This window comes from Triticum urartu, unplaced genomic scaffold (assembly GCF_003073215.2).
Source record: "Triticum urartu cultivar G1812 unplaced genomic scaffold, Tu2.1 TuUngrouped_contig_5456, whole genome shotgun sequence".
NCBI classification, from domain to species: Eukaryota; Viridiplantae; Streptophyta; class Magnoliopsida; order Poales; family Poaceae; genus Triticum; species Triticum urartu.
In genome coordinates this window covers 11,166-16,512 of record NW_024116133.1, presented here as the reverse complement: position 1 = coordinate 16,512, position 5,347 = coordinate 11,166, and the positions used below count along the sequence as shown (strand labels likewise).

Here is a 5,347-nt window from a genome sequence, read left to right as displayed (position 1 = left end):
GGGCTTTGCCCCCAGCCACCACTTTATATACTCCCTCCATTCCCTTATACAAGGGACTTCATATTTTTATGTCTAACTTTGACCATTAATTTTACCAACAAAAAGTGAGTTATATGCCACAAAAAATATTTCATTGCATGCACATTTCAAAGATTTTCCGATGATATATTTTTATGACATATAATCTATATCTTACAAGTCAAAGTTTGACACGAAATAACAAAATGGCCTTGTATTAGGGAATGGAGGGAGTAATATGTACCATGAAAAAACATAAACTGATATAGTACAAACAAACTGGTATCTTACCTCAAAAAACATCCCAAACAGTGTGTCTGGGATCTTTCGGGCAAGCTGTGACGAGGCATCAACCTTGAGGGTGGCATTCTGTGTCGCCTCTAATTCTGATGCTCGGCATTTGCATCCAAGGCAGAACAGGAGCAGCAAGAATGAGACGGTAGGAACGAGCACTTGTTTGGGACCCATACGCGTCATCTTGTAAAGAACACTAATGTAGTCCGTGTGTCTGTCGAACAAATAACGAAGGAGTAGACTGAATTAGCTGGGAAATGGAAAATCGAAAGAAGTATTGTCAAAAATGATCTTATATTTTGGGACGGAGGGAGTACAAAATAGACAACATGGGATGTGCGAAACAATGGCCATGAGCTACTTAATCCGACTGGAGCTATGTGTTTGCGAATCATGCAGCTGACACAGGCGTCTCAAAACGGAAAGTGATTAAGAGCCGACAGAAGCGGTGAGAAACTGTTCTAACAAAAATAGGTACTGTACCGACTGACTGACTGACCCCCTCCCTGGAGCGTTTCATCGAACAACCTGCCTGCATACCCCAAACAGGAAAGGACCGAAACAGGAAGGCGGAGAGTACGATACTGCGACATGCCCACAGAAGAGATGGAGGCGCTAGTAATTTGCTCACCATGAACCCCACAGCCGGCAGCAAGCGGCTGAGGAAGATGGAGGCGACAGGCGAGTGAGTGTACGAGCAGCGGAGGCGCGCGCTTAAGTAGGCGAAGCCGCCACGGCGAGGAAGCAGTGGCTTTGAAGGGAAGGGATGGCGATCGGACGCCGGAGGCCACGGCCGGTTGCTTGCCGGAGTGGGCAGCTTCGGCCGTTGGTTGGTCTGTTGGCCCGCTCGCGCGCGCTGACTGGCCGTCGGGACCCGCTTTATCCGTATGACAAGAGTTTCCATCCTCTATCCCAGATCGAATTAATGAGAAAGGAATCATTTCGTTGTTGCGATAAGACAGGGTGGGGTTGTTGTCGGGCCACTGTCAGATGATTGAATTGAATATCCATTTAGATCGCCTCATTTGTTTATCAGGTGGTGTGCCATACGTAGTCTCCAGAGAGCAGATGAGGAATAATATATTTGAGTTGACCGTTTGGAGCACGGGAATTGCATTTTAGAAATTCATCGCGGAGTTTAGCTTTCCTACGTGAATATTGCATGTCCCCGGGCACTCCCTTAAATCTTACTCCCTCTAAAATGATTAAGTCAAAATAATGTAACTTTGACCAACTATATATATAGATAAATATTTAAGACCTACAAAATCAAAATACCCATGATATGAAAATATACTCCTCATAAAGAATCTCATGAGACTAATTTGGTGTTCTATATGTTATTCTTTTTATTTTCATCAATAAAAGGAGGTTTTTACTAGTTTAAAATATAGCATCAAGCGGATATGATCATATTGAGCAACACTCAACCTCTGCATAAATAGGATGCACATAGCCAATAGGTTGACAAAAAAAACGACAAATTGGTGGCAGTAAAGTCCTATGAGACTGAAATTATGCCTATGTCGAAGGAGGAGGTGTACCGAGCCAAAGATTATGTTGCCACTCACGTTTGGTAAAAAACATCTCTGGCCACTCGCTTCAACCGCATGCGCATTGTCTTGAACAACGGTTGATACTTCGTTCGGTGCAACATAGAACACATACGGAGTAAGTGCGTACAACAAAAATAACCTGCAAAGAAGAAGGTGATGTCAAAAAAAACTGCAAAGGAGAAGAAGTTTTACCGTAGATGTTATTTCTACATAGCCAAAGCGATCATAATAAGGCAAACGCTCCCACCCTTATTAGCATGCAAAACCTATTTGATATACTGTCAAACCAGTATATATTGGCGACCGAGCGAGGCGTGGAGGGGGGTTAAGTCGATGATCGTGCTGATCACTTGGAAGATCTGGCAGGAGCGAAATGAGGCAACTTTCAGAGGCAAGTGCCCTTCGGCTACATTCATCCTCGCTGCAGTCCGGCGCGCTCTGTATCAATGGAGAGTGGCGGGAGCGAAGCATCTCATGAGCCCCTTCGGGGACAGTCGGGAAATTATAGCCTAAGGATCTTTTCTTAGGCCCTCTGCTGGCTCCCTTAGCATAACGAGGCCGCTTTATTTTTCTTTTTCATGGGCTCTTCTCTAGCCACCCACCTTATCGCTTGATCATCATGTTTCCCGCCTTCTTCCTTCTAAATCAATGAAACGCCAACAGTGCTGGATCTTTCAAAAAAAAAAGTATATATTGGCGAGATTGTCTTTAGTTAGTATAACTGTCCTATAAAGATACCACATACAACTCCTATTTTATATTATTATAATATATAATGTTATAGACTTAGATGAAACTTAAACAAGTAGCTCCTGCCAATGTTCCAATAGATCGTTTTCTTTCTTCCCGTGGAAGAAAGAGAACTCTTTGGCTAGGGTTTCACATGCCTCTCGTCGGTGCCACCACCGGTCTACTTCATCTTCTGTGGTCTTAGGGCCATGAAGGCGTGGTGGATCTCGGCTCTTCCCGGCGGGAGAGCTTCGTTTTTTCAAGCTTTTTTGAGTTTTGTTAGGGTTTGTGTCCTGCTCAGATATGTGAGGCAGCGGCGTCTCTCTGAGGATGAAATAAAGTTCTCGCCGCCTAGTCCCTGTCCTGGTGGTGTTTCTAGCATCGACGGAGGGCGTGTGGAGGTTTGTCACCGGAGGATCTTGCGGGATTCAGTCGGTGCTTGTCGCCGGTGGATCCACGTGGATCCTGTATTCGTTCGTCTGTGTTTGTGTGTCGGATCCTTTCGATCTACGATGCTCTTCATCGGCGGCAGTTGTTGTTCTGCTGCGTTGATCCTATAGGGCATTAGCACGACGACTTCCCGACTGTCTACTACAACAAGATTTGCCCGGCTCCGATGAGGAAGGAGTGAAGACGGCGGCGCGTCTTCGGCTCGCTCCAATGCTAGTTGCCGTCACTAGAGGGGTTACGGATCTGGGTTACGGATCTAGATGTATTTTTTACTTTTAGTGTTCTCTGTACTACTTTGACAATTAATGAATAGATCGATAGTTATTCTAAAAAAAATTGAAACTTCAGTTATTTTGGAATGGAGATAATAATTAACAATGTACCTTAGCGTAGTTGTAAATAGTGGCACAGGGGTGTGCACTCTCATGAAGGCTTGCACTCTCGGTCTCGTCTCATGGACAGAAATGCTCAACTTGGCATTTTGCTGTCTTTGCTTGCCGCCCAACACAAGAAAGCTCAAGCACCCCACGTGCCTTGTTGTCACGTGTCCAGCGGGGCGTCTTCTTCTCATGGAGACAGAAAATGCTTCAAGGGCAACAACAACAAAAAGCTTCAAAGGTGTACCTAGTCTCCAACATCGTGCATCTTAACATCGCAACATCCGGACAGAACGGTCAGATATTTTTCCAAGTCATGCACAAACATTCAGGGCCGGTTCATCCAAAATCACACAAATCAGGGTTTGTGGGCATCCATGTCCGCCCTGTAGGCCTGCGACACCCTGAGCCATCCAACAAACCCTCTCTTATTCCACTCCAACTAGTACTTCTCTTTCCGTGCCACGTTCATGCCGGTTCAGAGGAGATGTGACCGGTCACTGTCACCTGATGGCTGAACATAATGACATTCACACCATTGTAGTGGTCATGAAAGTTGCTCTGGCTTGCCACTCGTGCCGTGTGTGCTCGCTCTCCACGCCGCCGCCATCCGCATTTCAAATGTTGCTAGAGGAGCAACGACACAACCTATAACTCCTCGAGCACCACCGGCTCACAAAGGGCCAGATCACCAACAAGCAGGCGAACGAGAAGGTTGTGGGCCATGAGCGATGATAGCTATGTGTCAACAAGACAAAGTGCGTCTTGTTCGAGGAGATCGCAGCGAAGATGGACACGGAGGCGACGCAAGGGGTGGTGGACGGGAAAGCTGCCAGCCTCGGCAGCTCCAGGTTGTTCGTGCCAACGACTACACGTGGTCGGACCATCTGGTTCGATCATCAGCCTCACCTCCACCGATGATGTCCACTACTCAAGTGGCGGACTCCAGCGAGGAGTAGGACGTGGGACACCGACGTGCCCACGCCTGGCGAAGAGTAGGACGTGGAACACAGATGTGTCATGTGCCCACGTCCGTCGAAGAGTAGACTAGCGCCGGTTACTTTTGCTACGTAAAAAAAATCTAAATATTAATGAAAATGTCATGTGTATTTTTATTTGTTGCTCATGGTTGGATGATCCGCTAAAGGGAAGCATGCGTCGAGTAATTAAAAAAAGGCTCCAAGTGTGAAGAGTAAAATTATAAAAGAATAAAAAATAATTCAAAAATATTTGAATTTTTTGTGTGGCAAACTTTAAGTAATGTTTGAAGTGCGTGCAAAGTTTTATCGCAAAATCATATTGGTGGAAATCATGGCAAGAAAACAAAATAAGAGCTCTAAAATGCGTATGAACATTTTCAGAGCATCAGTTTTGTTTGTTTACCACGCCTTTCACCGATGTGATTTCACGATGAATTTATACATGCACTCCAAACATTCCATAAAGTTTGCCACATAGAAAAACCGTTTTTTGTTGGTGTTGTTGTTGTTGTTCATCTAGGAGCATTTGAGCTTGAGATTAGAAACTCCGCGTCCTGCGCAGGCATGTGCGTTCTCCCATGGTCATAAAAAATATATTTTCAGGATATGTTTGGACATTTCTTTTTCCAGTGGAGCTTTATTAATGCATTTGAGCTGCCTCCTCGAGCTCGTTTCTTTTCCTTTTTTCTTGAGGGAAGTCTCTTCCAGTTGTTGACTAGCCAAGATTCGGGATAGTGCCCTCCACGCAATAACAAAACATGGCTATTTCTTTGCGTACTCGAGGGTGGAAGCCTAGCTAGCTGGAGTAGGAAGGAGGAGGACGAGAGAGACATCGACCGCCCGGCCCTGGCAAGCAAGAAGGACGAACTAGCAAAGCTTTGCCCTTTGCAGCCACACACCTTAAGGACTACGCACGCGGACGGCGAAAGGCGAGCATGCGTGT

The 5,347-nt window shown here is 45.7% G+C and overlaps 1 long non-coding RNA gene across 1 annotated transcript; it reads right to left on the bottom strand.

Moving 5' to 3' along the window:
- Window positions 1-390: 390 nt before the first annotated feature.
- LOC125529247 lies at window positions 391-1,229 on the bottom strand. The gene is made up of 2 exons (XR_007292596.1): window positions 944-1,229; window positions 391-526 (listed from the first exon to the last, which is right to left on the bottom strand). It is a non-coding gene; the product is annotated as an uncharacterized LOC125529247 (long non-coding RNA).
- Between the last annotated feature and the right edge of the window lie 4,118 nt (window positions 1,230-5,347).